The 15,000-nt window shown below is 44.0% G+C and overlaps 1 protein-coding gene across 7 annotated transcripts in view; it reads right to left on the bottom strand.

The window, feature by feature from the left end:
* The window catches only part of AUTS2 (activator of transcription and developmental regulator AUTS2), a 712,052-nt gene that overhangs the window by 240,216 nt on the left and 456,836 nt on the right, over window positions 1–15,000 (bottom strand). The window lies entirely within an intron of this gene.

Below are 15,000 nucleotides of genomic sequence, written 5' to 3'. Positions count from 1 at the left end.
GTGTTCTAGGATGAAACTTAATGCCCAAGTTATGTGACTGGGAAGAAAATTGACGTTGAAATCTGGCTGATATGCACTAAGACAAACAGGGTCAATTTGTATTATATTTAAGATGTGAAAGAATGCAATACATATTCTGTTTTGTCCCTCCTGTCCTCATCTGGGTAAATGAAACTCTTCTCATTGCTGAGTATTTGGTGTTTGTCAATTGTGCACAGTCACTGCTATGTGATGTGTCTGGGGAAAAACGGGATGGTTCAGGGTGTATCGGACTAAGCTTTTTCAGGACCAGACACATAACAATCTTGTCAAGCTTTAGTTCCCCATTTTTAACGTGAAATTAATATCTATGTTCCTTTTGTAAGCTCTCTCCAATGGAAATCTCTAAATAAGAGAATAAATGATACTTTTAATCCTTGATAAGGATTGCAATATTGCAGCACAACTCCCAGCAAAATGTACTGGTGTTATCCCGAACCCCTTGCGCTGTATTTGTTCCGTGCCTACTCAGGCAGAACACGTGTAGCCCTTCATTATGATTTCTAACCCACAGAAATAAATGGTGAAGAAACGCGAGTGAGTGCCCTATAGCGTTTAGGACCCTGCTCAGCTGGAAAATGAGGCGGCCTCCCGGGGCACGCGAGCCTGAAAGGCCACAGAAGCCAGCAGATCTGTGCAGAAAAAAAGGTCAGCCCAGCACACAACTAGGAGGAGATAATAAAGGAAACATTTACCAGCTCCAAAGCAGAAGTAACAAAGACTCATCTTTGTCCCCAGGTATTTGTACGTCTTCCTGCTCTACGGCGTTGCCTTGGAAGGAGAAAATGTCCCTAAAATATTTGGGGACTGAAAGGTGGTCTTGAACAGGCTTCTCCTTGAGACACCCAAACTAGATCCCTAAATCCTTCCTTGGTATTTAGTGGAAGCAGATGGAAAACAGGGCAAAACAAAAATAAGGAAAGCAGGCAAAACACTAAGAAAACATCTGATTTTTCACAAGAAGAGCACACCATCCTTTCTTAAGGGTCACCTAAAGCTGCCTTTGTTCTCTGTCTCATCATTCAGGTTGCACACGATACAAGCTGTGTTGTTAAGCATCATCTAGTTATTTCTGTTACTGACCCTTCATGCAGTCCTTTCGGCGGACACATTTGTTCTGGCTGTTTCGATTTGGAACGACAAAGCTCGCTAAATTAAGGAATTGCCATGGGCACTATTGAAAAGTGGAAATGAAATCCCAACTTTGCACCCTCTGGGTTTGTACCAGAACCTCCACTGCTGCACGAACTGCAAACAGAGAAACGCCACGTGTGCTTTTAGTGAAGAGTACACTGACAAATAAGCTGCTTCTCATCAGCAAGTACATTCTTTATCTTTCACATAACATTTATAAAGCTTGTTCAGGGGAAAAAAAAAAAAGGTGTTAAATCTTTCATCAGGCTACAGACACTTTATTTGGAGTCTTCACAGAAACCCGAAGCAGTGCCATAAGGTGCCTGGAAAATTAGCCAAGATAAAACCTTCAGGGCCATGCACGCTACTGTTTTCAAATCTGTTCTTTCATCTGATGTGCCAGTCGAAATTACTTCTGCAACATGGTCAGAACCAACCTGGATAGATTTATAATGCCTCAAATTGCTACGGGCATATTTTTGTGAATCGCCTAGAGACAAACAGATAATTCTCTTAAGATTGCGTGAATTGCTAATTCTTATGCATGTCATGCATTTTCCAAGTGGCATGTTTAGACAAGAAAATTGCAGAATATTCCTGATGTCACCAGAGCTCTATGTTTAGAAAGCCAGAGCAGTGTAGGACAGTGTCCTTTTAGGTATCTCAGTATATTATTACAAATCATTTTAACTCAGACAATACTTATTACCCTTCCTTATGATATGCCTGCCTGTATACAAGGGGAGTCCAATGATGAAGAGCAGATGAACCAGTCGTACCAACACAATGTAACTCCTTGTGGAAATCAAAGCAGCAGAAGCGAGCCCTTCATTTGCTCCGGTTAGGCAATTTGAATAAACAGTGTAAGTGTCATCGGTTCAGACAACACGTCGAGTTCCATGATATTGAAGCTCTGTCTGCCGGTGTTATTACACCACGCACAAAACCCTCACAAGGATCTTGCAGCCTGGGTGAGCAGCCCATGAAGTTCCCCCCTCTGTCCAACCTTCTCAAAATTTTTGAACTCGTTAGCCAATTTCACCCACGTTTGACAGGAGATTTCAAAGATAATGAAGCTCCTGTGAGTTTTCTGAAAAAGGCGGCCAGTTGGTATAGAGAGCCGATAAGCCTGAAAGAAAGGCTGTGGCGTGTGATCACACCTCGCATCGGACCAGAGAACCCACACGTCGGGAAATGCTACAACAACTCCAAGAAAAAAGCATCAATCAGAGGTTTCACTTCACTCTCTACGGGAAACCAGGCCTTGATAAGTTCTTTGCTCAGGGAACTACTTGTATTTATTTTATCACATGTGACTCTGATTCAGAGGTGCCAGCTTTTAACTAATATATAAATTATCCTCATCCTTAAAATCAACAGGGACATCTCTGTATAGCGTGTATTATAATGTGTAATTATAGCTTCAGGGCATCATTTTAGATGAAAATGTAACATACACAATAAAAGAAAACTCCATTTGTATTAGGGCCAGCTTTTGCTTCTGAAGTGACTCTGTACATGTGGGAGCTCGGTAACTGCCTGTTCAGCCACCAGAGATGAGGGTCCCACGCTCACGCCTTAAGGCGCTAAGATTATAAAAACCCTGGGTTTAATTCCTGGTTGCCACGCACTGTTCCTCAGCAACTTTGGGTAAAAACTCCCTTCCCTCTCTGTCTGTGCCTGTCTCCTTCATCTGGAAAACAAGGCTGTGCTCCTCCCTTCCCCTCCACTTCGTCTTTTCTTTCTATTTGTGTTTTACTGTCTTCTGTATAAACTGTATGACGCCTGCTTCCCTCTGAATGCCTGTAAAACTCTGCTTTCTCATTCGAACAAATCCAAACACAAACATACCGAGTCCATTTTTTCTCAAGTATTTTAAGTGGAGTTTTGTTTTGTTTCTTTTAGTTCTTGATCACTGGCCATGAAAAAATTCCAGTGGCTCCAGAAAGCTGGGTTTGTCCATGAGAAGAATGCCAGCTTCACAAATCAGTAGCTTTGGGGTACTTAAGGAGGTGCGAGGAATAAAACACTCACTTTTCTTTATTGGAAGGGATACATGATTAATATATTTGTTTTAGCATGTGTTATCCATGCAGCTTGGTTGCGTTTTACAAGGAGGAGTAACAAATTATCAGTCGCCAACTAGTCACTTTAAATCCTCTTTAGATTTCATCACCACTTTAAAAGGTGTTTCACAGAATTTTCTTTTTGAAGGGGAAAAGGTGTTGCTAAAACAGCGTCGCTCTCTATCCCTGCGAGATGAAAAAATCATCTATGACTACGACTTCAATGACTTTCGTTAACTACAGCTAAATTGCATCACAGAGCCGCCCTTCAACAGATCTGCAATAGTTAATGAACGTGGTGGGGAGACCAGATATTTCTTCAGAACGATTTATCAAGTGAAGGCTCTGCCGGAGCAGCTGCAGCGGCAGCGCCCGGCGTGGGAGCTGGCGCGGCAGATGGTGCCCCAGGGCAGCGCCGGGGCCGGGGCCGCGGGGGCCGCGCGGGGAGGGCTGGGGGTGCTTTGGGGCAGCAGGTAAAAAGCCATTTGTCACAGCAGCTCCAACTGGGCTTTCAGCACAGAAGTTTAATATCTGAAAGCAATGAGGCATTCTGCTCCGCGGCTGGAAAACCGCGCGGAGCGCCGTGGAGCCCCAGCCTGTTCCAGCAGGAAAAGATGGCAAACTCCTCATTCCGACCCTTCTTCAAACAAATAAAAAATGGGTATGCAAAAGGAAGTGTTTTATCTTATTATGCCTTTGGGGAAAGAACACAAAATGCCGAAAGTAAGCGTGTTTTCTTTCTCTGTTCTCCACCAAATAACATCAGTAACCTCATAAAAGCAGGTCCTGCTTTCTCCTTCTCTGGAATAGAGACACACACATTGCGGCACCAACAATAAATTTCCATTGCCTCCAACTTCAAACACTGCCAAGGTATGTGCCATAGAGAGCATTTTTATGAGCCGGTCTTTGACTGCCAGGATTTCGCCTTCATAAAGAAGAGATTTTAGTCCATTCTGTCTATTTATTTTGTGTAGAGGAATCAAGGTCAATAAACCATGGAGAAATTCACTCTACCTTATTCCATTTCACACTTTTGTCATCCACGCTTTATCGAGTATCTGAATGAATTTTTAATATCGTGCCACAAAATGCTTTGGTCTTCTATCATATGCTGGGACTCTATAAATTCCGATAACACTTGGGAGTTCTCAAATATACTCAGCACTGGAGAAACAGCTTTAAAGTTTAGTCATTCTGATGAAATGTAAGAGCTTATATCAGTGACAGGTTGACAGAAAAAGCTGTTTTCCTTTCCATTTCACAGACTTCCACGTATGAACGCCATGAAACATGTCAGGACTTTCTCTGAGTCTATGAAGACAGAGATGGCATCTGCTCCCAGTGGGGAGCCCTTCGAACCAGTAATACTGTAAAATTTCATGATTCTGAAACCTGATTGACAGCCACAGGCAGGGCAGGGAGGAGGTGTTTACTGCATTTTATAGGAGAGCATCAATTGCTTGTCTTGGCACATGATGTATATTTTTATGGCATACAATGCCACTTGCAGCATGTTTTTACAGTCAAATGTATTCATGTTGGATGAACAGGTTTATAATTTCCTGTTGCTGGGGAAAAAAAAATACGAGTTTTTTAAAATTAGGCATTAACCCTACACACTCATCACTATAGTTTTAGTTAAGAGTCCAAAAGGACCTTGGGCCTTAAGGAAAGACATCCAGATCCAGTCTATCGGCAGCCCAGCACTGAAGAGCTTCTTACGGAACCATGATCAAGTTGATCCCACCTTCCAATGACAGCAGATACAGCCAACAGATCCACTGACTTTATGGTCTATTAAACATCAGCTCATAATACTGCAGCCAAAGCGAGATCTCATTAAGCGACTATATAATATTTTTGTATTTGCTCTTGACAAATATGCATCTGCATTACCCCTGAAGTTACTCAGCAGCACACACGGCTCCAGTTTTCAGAGAGTCATTTCAATAGCACCCAAACGCTCGCTCCCCAAACTCAATTCAAAGCCCCACGCAGGCGTTTCCAGCGCAGTGCTGCACGTCTGGCCTCGTGCTTTTGCCCGTCTCAGGAACGTCATTGCTCCTTATTTCACCACATACTGATTGTTGAATGGTGAAATCCTGCAGACAGCCTCCCAGAGCGCTCTACAACGTAAAGAAGGACAGAAACCCAACGGTAGGTAGTATTAAATGCACTGGGTCATTCTGTACCTTCACAAGAAAATGAGGAGGGCTGCACTGTTCAAAAAGTGTGGCAAACCGCTACAGAGCTGGCAAACATATTAAACCCATGATTGGCGATACAAACTCTTCCTGACAAAAAGGTGAGGGGACAGGCCCAACATTTCCACCGTCCTGTAATTTCACCGACTGTAACCCAGCTGAAAGCAAAATGAAAGGATGGCAGGGACTGTGCACATGTATGGAGGCAGACGTCAAATCTAAATTACTTAACAAATGATCGTGCAATAAAAGGCTACAGCAAGCAGTGTGTACGTATGGATTTAGAGGGCTGGTTCATCTGTGTATGCAGAGCTAGGGCTCTTCGCACTTTTAGTTTGAGGAAGACTGTGGAAGTAGCCAGAAAAATCTACATTCTCAGAGTTTGATCTCTTATTTTTTACTTCTCCTGAAATCACTGTGCATGAAAGAGGGAGGAGAGATTCATGCCAATTGGTTTAATTGTTTATTTTGTCACACCAAGGTAGGTGTTGGTGACATGGACTATGGTCTAAATAAACAGGTTAGCTGGGAATTCAGCCCTGGTCCATCAAGCCTCAGGAAAGATGAAACTAAAGGTACTATGTACAAAGAGTGAGATTTCTAGGAAAATGTTCAATACTTTATTAGAAATACTGTCATCTGACTTCTGAAATGTCTTTCAGCCATGCACTTAATCATGTTCTAGCAGCTCCGTGAGAGGTGCACGCATTAAAACGTTCTAACGACTTTGTTTCTGATTCGGATAATATCACAGACAGCTATAACAGATGGCGTTCATGATACTGCTGCTTTAGAAGACAAAGCTTTCCCAGCCAACTGCCACTCTTCTCCCTTCTGCTCCTCCGCACTGAGGAGATGTCAAGGTGAAATGAAGGAAGGTTCAGGCCTCGCCGTACCAGCATCGCCAGGGCACCCGCAGCACCAAACTGCAGAGGCGGGAAAAGAGAAATAACGAAATGCAGAAAGGATGAAGCAGAAGTAAAGCAAACTAAATATACAAGGGATGAAGGACACACCCATAAACTCGGGTGATTTGATGAGAAAATTAGAAAAGGCAAAATCATGCTTTTTCTAACTATTCTTCCTCCTCTGAGCACCCACTGCTCAGTCCAAGAGCGACCGAGTCTTGGCTCCTTGTTCCAATGTACATCAAGTACACACTCCACACACCTTCCAACAGCACGGGCCTGATTCTTGTAATAATTAAGACAATTTTAGATTGACATAACTGTGAACACCGCAAAGTTGTTCCGTATTTAGAGTGCTGCTTGTATTACTGCAATAAGACCATGTTTCTTTTAGCAGTTCAACAAGGTAATGTCAGTAAAAGTTCAGCTTCAAAGGACTTCCAAGTTCATTCGGGCTGAGCTGCCCGGAAGCACAGAAAATCTCATCTACACCTTCAGTCCTGTAAAACTGAGTTAGAACCTTCAAGACGACAAAGTGTAGCATTTTAGGGCTGGAATTTCAAGTAAGAACTCTATGGAGCTATTTTCCTATTCAGAAATAGTTTATTCCGAGTATGCATTTTGAGTGAGATTCAGAGGAAAATCGATTTCTGAAACTCTTTCATAGCCCTGGTTTTAACTGCTTCAGCCACAATATCATCTCAGACTTGCATTCACTGCCAAATGGAGAGCTGTGTCAATTTATCTCTCTGTACTCTGGTCTATCATTATCGTTCTTCATTAACACAATCTGTGGTGTATGTTTTTAGAGTTTTTGCAAACTATTTGGATTATTTTACATGTAATTGACTGGTATTATTAGAATAATTCTGTTTTATTCTGGGCCAAATAAAGAGTGCGGTATATAACATATTGTATGGTGCTGAATGCTATAGCCAGAACAGGAAAATAGTCTGAGTAGTTATTATCAGTTTGCTTTATAAGTATGTTATTTACAATACGCAACAGATGTTCTCCGAATGTTAATTGGAAAATACAGGCTTCTTTATTTATTTATTTTCTGACAGACTAAAAAGTGCAACTAATGCAATAACAATCTCGGAAAATCCAAAGATTACTTCACAATTTGGAAAATGCTACGTTGAGTCATTAGTCTTCTTATCTGGTATTTTCATAACTCACTAGATAAACACTGTAAACTACGATTTCCTGGTAATGATCCTTAATACGTGCAAAAACAGGTCTCGAGAAATCTCGATTAAGCCTAAGTAACAGTGGTTTTAAATGAACCCCAGCCCCCCAAATGCTGCAGTAAAGTGTGTGTGTGCACACATGTGGACGTTCCCTCCCCACCACAATGGGGTTGGAATTCCCGAACGGTCCGTCCCGTTCCAGCCGCGGTTTGTAACCCCCGGGACTCCCCCGCTCCCCGTGGGAGGGTCTGTCCGAGGGGACGTGGTTTGCTTGACGCTGCTGAGCATCCTGATCCTACAGATAAAAGCTCGAGGGAGCCCACTGAAGAAACGCGAAGGCTGCAGCTGTCCCAGCAAACCTCTGCTCTCCAGGAACAAGGGCGCAAAGTTCATCCCCGATGTTTGCTGTGGAGCTGGAAATTGCCCCCATGTGCAGTACAAACCATTACCGAGGCAGATCAAACTGAACACAGCGTTTTTACACTACAGAACTGGTATGTGATCTTACTTTGAAAAAATAAGGGACAGGATCATAACTGTAGCATACCCGTTCTTTTTCCCCCACTCCCCCTCTTTCTTTGGATGTAAAAGCGATGGACACCACTAGCTTTTCCCTTTAAATGGTACTTTATCTGATTTTTCTGTATGAACATTGTCACACAGCACTGAGAACTGGGAGGTGCCACACAGGAGCATATGAGGACAAAAAGCTTGATTATCCATGGTCTTGTGCCTTGTGTAGTCACTTAGGCAGCCTACAAAGTGTCTGGGAAATACTATTAACCTGAAAAGGTAATTTTTTCACTGATCCTTCAGGGATAAAGCAGAACCCGGTGTCTTTGTTATCGTACATCTGTGTGGCACAAATCGCACTACTGAGTGATGTAATTTTATTTAATGTTTTGCCCGGCTTTCTAAGAAAACAAGGTTTATGCAAACAGGCTGTCGGCTCACCCAGCCCTAATAACTTTCAAACCCATTGTTCCCTTTCAATTAAATTTGATCGAGATCTAAACAACATCAAGTCGTGAGATGTTTTATGCAAATCAACAGCTCTAATACAGGAAAAACAGATACAGCTCAGCCCCTTTGAGAGAGAACCGAACAACCAGCAAACAGAAAACACACCTTGCTTGACCAGAGAAGGAATAAGCGCCAGAGCCAGAGGTAGATAATGTGTGTTTGGGCAGAGGGAAGAGATGGTTGTACCGTGTACGACACGAATCTCAGGCAGTCAGACTCCATTATTCTCCACGAAATGCAGTTTGTTTTAGCTAGATGAGGAAAATGTGGTGCAATCTGCTTGTGCAGCACTGATTAAGTGATGCTCCTTCAAAACAAAAACCTCGCCATTTCCAAAGAAATCCAGTTTATGACAACATCACAAAGGAAGAAATCTGGATTCTTTCATAGTTTTCTTCCCATCTCAGCGCAGCAGTTGGGAAAATAACATTCATCGCTACTGTACATGACAGGTAAAGAAAAAAAATGTACAGCCACATCTGGTATCATTAATACTTTAGCAGACTTCCTATTTTTAAATTAGTATCATTCTGCAAGCAAAATGACAGCTCCTCGCAGAGCCTGTGAATCTGCAGAAACAAAGAACCAAACAAACCAGCAGTTTACTGGGACAGCTGCAGACAGGCCTGACAAGCTTTTCAAAGCACTCAACCCAGCGGAGCCTGATTTTACAGAGGCGCTGGAACGCCTGGCTGGCATTTTGCTGGGAGTTTTTACAGGTGAAAAGTGAGCTAATAAACCACTCGCCACTGACTGCTGCCAAACAGGACGGGTGCACAGCGTGGGAGGCACCTGCAGCTCCGCCGAATGGACCAGGTGCACCCATAACGTGTCCCCGGCGCTGCCAAGGGGACACAGTCAACAGAAATCAGCTGGATTTATAGGTCAGATTCATCAAACTGGCTGCTGAGCTCTTCAGCGCCTGTCTGGAAAAACCCCAGGAAGCGCAGGGCTGCTTCCTACCACACGTTCCACCCAAACGTAGATGGGGTGGGGAGAACCCACCTCCCCCTCACATTGCCTGACTTACCGTGTTTATTTTTTGGGGTGAATACCTGAAAAACATACTAACAGGAGAAGAAAACAAGGTGTCTGTAATAGCTCTGCTCAGGCAGGAATGGGACCAAGCCAGCTCTGACCCTGGCGTATTGTATCTTTTGGCTCCAAAAGGCAATTGCTCACAAAATCAATCGCTTCTGCAACACAAACACACATGTACACAAATGAACTGTGGTGCAGACTTCAGGAAATATCAGTCTCCTGAGGTAACCACAGGCTTAAAATTAGGCTTGAGGATGACAAAAAAGTCTGTCTGCCTGCGTCCTGACACGGTTCATCCATCTCAGGGAGTTACCAAGGCTTCCTCTGTTCCGCTTACTTACGTCAATGAAATCAAGCGGAGTCTCGGAACGACCGCAGGAAGCTCTCCACATGTTAGCTGAGGCATCTGGAGCTTTTCCCATTATTTAATTCTCGCTCGGTTGCCAATTCAAAACACCAAAACAGAAAGCAGAGACATTTCTCAATCTTTCCTCCTGAGGGTAAAACCCATCACAGATTAATGCCACTGGACAAATTTAGAGATAAAACTTTCCGTTCTCGTTAAGCACTAGAATTTTCTCAGGTGCTCCATCTTACTGCCAAGCTGGTAGTACCTATGGCCGTACAAAATGAACCATCAAAGAGTGAGTGCTGTTTTGCACTATGTGTTGCATATAAAAGCACTGCCCAAACTGATGGCTACGCTACCTATAATACACTTGTAGATATATAAATCAATGTACTGAGGAACTGAATAAGTCTTAGAAAGTATCTGAGGGGAATTAATCTGTGCAGTTCTTTTACATCAGTTACTGTAGATCTCAAAAGTAAAAAAAAACCACAAAAAAAACCAACAAACCCCCAGAGATTAGATTTTAATCTCTGTAACGAAGAAATGGAATCTGATCCTTGGATAGAAAATCCACCATTCACTTGTTCCTACCTCTTTTAAGGACTTTTCCCCATCTGGATTTCTCGAGCCCTACACTGACTCTTGTTGCTTTGCCCAGACTAAAGTCCCTCTGGTGCAGCTGTGCTGGCTTGAAAAGACCAGCTGGGTGTATTTCCTAGTGGGGCTCCAGCTGCTGCTTTTTCATTTTTCCCCAGCTTCCCTTCTTTTTGAAGGGTATTAGTTCTCACTTACGCACCCAATTAAACACAGTCAGAATAGGGGATGCAGAGCACTTACCAGAACCTGGGCAGGTTCTTAAACTTTGTACCCTTAACCTTTAGAAATCTCCATATTTACAAAGAAAGTTGTTTGCGGGATGCTTTGCAAAATACAGCACGTGTTACTTCTCTCTACCTTTCCTCCCGGCTCCACGTTCACCTGACGGCTTGTGGAAGAAGCCGGATATTAAAGTGCAAGGCGCGTTGTGGACTGCGATCGGGCTCGCACTAACCCGCTGCTAATACTTAGCTGAGTTTTTCAAAAGCAACAAAACCTACAATGACTGTAATTAGCAGGAAAAAAAAGACATCTACACATACCTCAGCTGAGACTAAGTAGATAACACCACGAGCACAACCTTGACCAAACCATTTGAACCAAGTAACAATTATGGAACTCTCCATTTAGATACTAAGACTTGGCACATCCAGACTAGAGTATGTCTTGCAGAGGGCTATATATACCTCACCAGCTGGCAGACAAACCACATAAACTTCTAATAAATAAGAAGATAAAATAACTGAAAATCTACAAGCTTGCATTTGCAGAGGACCCTCAAAAATGTGGGGTTTTCACAGCGAGGTCTGATTTGCCATGCCTTGCGAAGGGGACAAATAAACCAGTGGGTCAGGAGGGAAAGCGCCATCAGGGCTCACACTCAAAGCAGCTTCTGAGAAGCCCCAGACAGAGGAGCCCGAGTCTCTCCGGCCAGCAAGGACATTCCCAAGGACCACTCAGTGCCTTAAAATATTATATTAAGGCTGAGCATTCCAAGTCACAGTCCTTTTGATCCGGTTACTACGGAGCACGCTGGCATTATGGGCCCATGTGATGTATGTTTGCTGTCAATGCTGAAATAACACTCAATGCGTCTGAGCGGGCCCCACCTGCCGAGCAATATGTTCGCCATCCCCAGGCAGAGCTGCGTGCGGCTCGGCGAGGAAAAACTTCCTCCCACCCAGCACATGGCAGGGCTGCCGATACAGAGACACCCTGTGCTCGCCTACGGGGTGGGACGTGCCACCAAACGGACCTCCGGCCTTTCGCTTGCTGGGACAAGAAACCCTCTTATTTCAGAAAAAAAAAAGGGGGGGGGAGGAGGGAAGAAAGAAGAGAAAGAACCAGAGTGTGTTAATCACACACATCATTACCACAACCGGCTGAGAAGTTGGCTTGTTGACGATTGATTCACGAGCTCCTGTTGCAAGCCAAGAAGAGAGAGAAGATGGAAATCTCCCTATTTATTTGTGCGTACGGCAGGAGGCTCAGGCCGATACACGGGAGGTGCTCTCTGCCTGCCACGGGAGCTCCCGCAGCGACACCGATTTCCTCCTGAATTGATCCACACGATCGCTCAGTGCCACCCATAGTTTTCTCATCACAGACAAGAATGAGCAGGGCGAGGAACCAGGACACGTCCCTCCTGGCGAAGGGGAGGTGCTGCGGTGTCCATGGCACCTCTGGCAATACCAGCAGGTGGAACGCAGACGAGTTCCTCGCTCCTGCATGCGTTACCGCTGCCTGCGCAGCCGGACCTCGGAGAAGCAAAGTGGTTCCCAATTCTCAACACACGTAACAAATGGAAAAGGATGAGCGCCATCCCATCTGGTGAGCGAGCTCTCTGCGAGTCACATTAAACAGCATAATTAATAGTTTTAGACTAAATACATGCAAGCCTCCCGTTTCACTGAAAATAACACTTTGAAAGAGCGGTAGAATTCGGGGCTTTTTCTACTGCTGTGTTGGTACCAAGTAATAGTCTTAGTGTTACATCACTTCTTCCCCTCACACCAATTTCACTTGGAGCACGAGTTTCACTGCTTCCTGTATCATGACACAACAAACAATTACTAAGCTACATCCGCACGGCAGCAGGTTTTGCTGGGCCAAATTTCCTATTGAATAGATTCTTCTGAACTTTCACTAATTGCTGGCTACATTAAATTATATTATAAAATTTCTTCACCTGAAAAAAGGGAGTAAGCTTCATGAAAGGATGGCTGGGAAATACCAGCAGCAGAGTCTCTACACTCCTACAGCTCTTCCTCCTCGTATGGTTTATATAGTGGGACACTCATGAATCAAGAAATCAATACTATCAGAAGTTGTAAATGCTTCTGGGTTTTGACATTCAAACATTTAAAAGTTCTCTTTCCAGTTTCATTCATTTGCTTCTATATCTATATAGAATTTCTAAAAATTTTGTGCCAGTGGCAGGACAATGAACACATATGGAAGGAACCACATCAGAGAGAACACTGTAACACTCTTATTCCAATTTCTTGTGACCAATGCAGATGGCCTTTTATTACTTCAGCAGCAAGGTGCTTTACACAGCCTGGGTGATTTTTTGTCCCCAGCACTTCATAGCTGAATGGTACATATATAAGTATGTCTCACTTAATACAAGTGGGGATATTCTCATTATTTATGTAAGCAGAGATTTTTCAAAGACAATTCGTCAAGACCTGACATCAACTGACGCACGGAAAGGATCTTGAGACACCTGAAAACATGACCCGTAACAAAGGCTGAGTATGCGAGTGACCGTGACGGAGAATTAGAAAGCCCTTGCTGACCTGGGGAGGTGACACCCCATGGATAATGCCCACACAAGCTCTCCTTGAACAATTGAGATGGACGGACTGACTGTAGAGTCTGGACTTTTCAAATTAGATAAAGAAAAGCAATTCTGATGGTTTCTCCTTTGGAGCCCCTTGTTTAGTACACCGTGAAATGAAATGAGCTTACTCCCCGTCGGTTCCTCAACAGCCCTCACATGTTAAAGACTTATGGACACTGCTAATCTGTGACAAAACCGGGAAGTGTAATTAGTCCTGCCAAACCATCTGTCAGGCCTGAGAGACTTGGATGATATTTGGGAAAAGCATCGAAACGTGTGTGTGCTTGTCCCAAGTCCCAGACCATCAAAACTTGGCCAGCAGCTGGGTAAAACAGGATTTGACACTTCTGTTGAAAAGGCCAGAGAAAGAAAATGCTGCTAATATAGAAAGGCACCTCGTGTTAGGCACTTCAAAATCCTGTTATAAATTATCGGCCCAGAACTGAAAGCAACTGACACTAATTAAAACCATCCTGACACTCCCACGGCAAAGACATAAAATCCATTGCAACAGTCACAAGCAGCACAGAAATACCCTACGAGCACCATAACTGGGAGACGGGCTTTAAAATCTGGATGTGTTGTGATTTACCACTAAACCACCTTCAGATGCCACACATGAATGGCAGCTCCCAAAGAGGCGTTTTAGGGGAGACAGAAGGACAAAGATGGAATCGCGTGGGAAGGTGTGCGGCTCCAAGGAAAGGCCCAGCCTAGAGAGGCTTCAACATACGCTTCTCCCAAAATGAATTAGCACGACTGGTGTTCACAACGGCTTGAGAGCGGCCGCTCTGTTTTGCCAGAATAACTCGAGTGGCTCCCTACGCTTCTCTCCAAGAAAACACTTCTGATGCATTTCAAAGCAGAACTGTGAATAGAAAAGGGAGAGGGGAAAAACAATAGCTAGAGAATATTTCTGTAGCCTACACTCAGCCATGAGACAAAGCGCATGGATTTGGTGCTTATATATCAACCGTATCGTAATGAATGACACAAGGATGGTTAGAAGCTGGTCAGGCCAAGTCGGAGAGCACAAGGCAGAGTCTGCCAGCAGTGCCTCTGGCCAACAAAAGCCTTTCTGGGGCAAACAAAGCGTCTGCTTAGCGCTGAGATCTGTTCATTCCTGTGGTCAGTGCGTGCCCGAGGGCCAAAGCCCACAGTTCAACAGACTGCAGTCATTGTAGGAACTCTGTCTATAAACATGGTTACAATGACTTTGGTTAACTTCACATTAGCCAAAATTTGCTGCTGTTTCAAAGTAAACATTTTCACAGAAGAATCATAACAGTCATTTTCCTTACCCACTCAAATTATATTTGGAGTACTGCTCTGATTTGATTAAAATCCCTTAGTCGTTTGAGACAGGTACTGGACACGTGGCTCCTATGGGGCAGAGCGAGGACCAGCATGGCACCCCGCACCGAGGCTGCGCACACAAGACACGCTCCAGTACAGAAAACCGCACACATATAGTCATGGCTGGTCTAACCCGGGTATTTCATTTCCCATAGGAGATTCTGTCTTGAGGAACAGTACAAAGAGGAACAAACAGAAACTCTGAAACCTTGTGAACTGTCATGGGGCACACCAGCCAT

This window comes from Streptopelia decaocto (assembly GCF_964273445.1).
Source record: "Streptopelia decaocto genome assembly, chromosome: 18".
Taxonomy (NCBI): domain Eukaryota; kingdom Metazoa; phylum Chordata; class Aves; order Columbiformes; family Columbidae; genus Streptopelia; species Streptopelia decaocto.
Note: the sequence above shows the minus strand (reverse complement) of the source record. Positions and strands in the feature narration are given on the sequence as shown.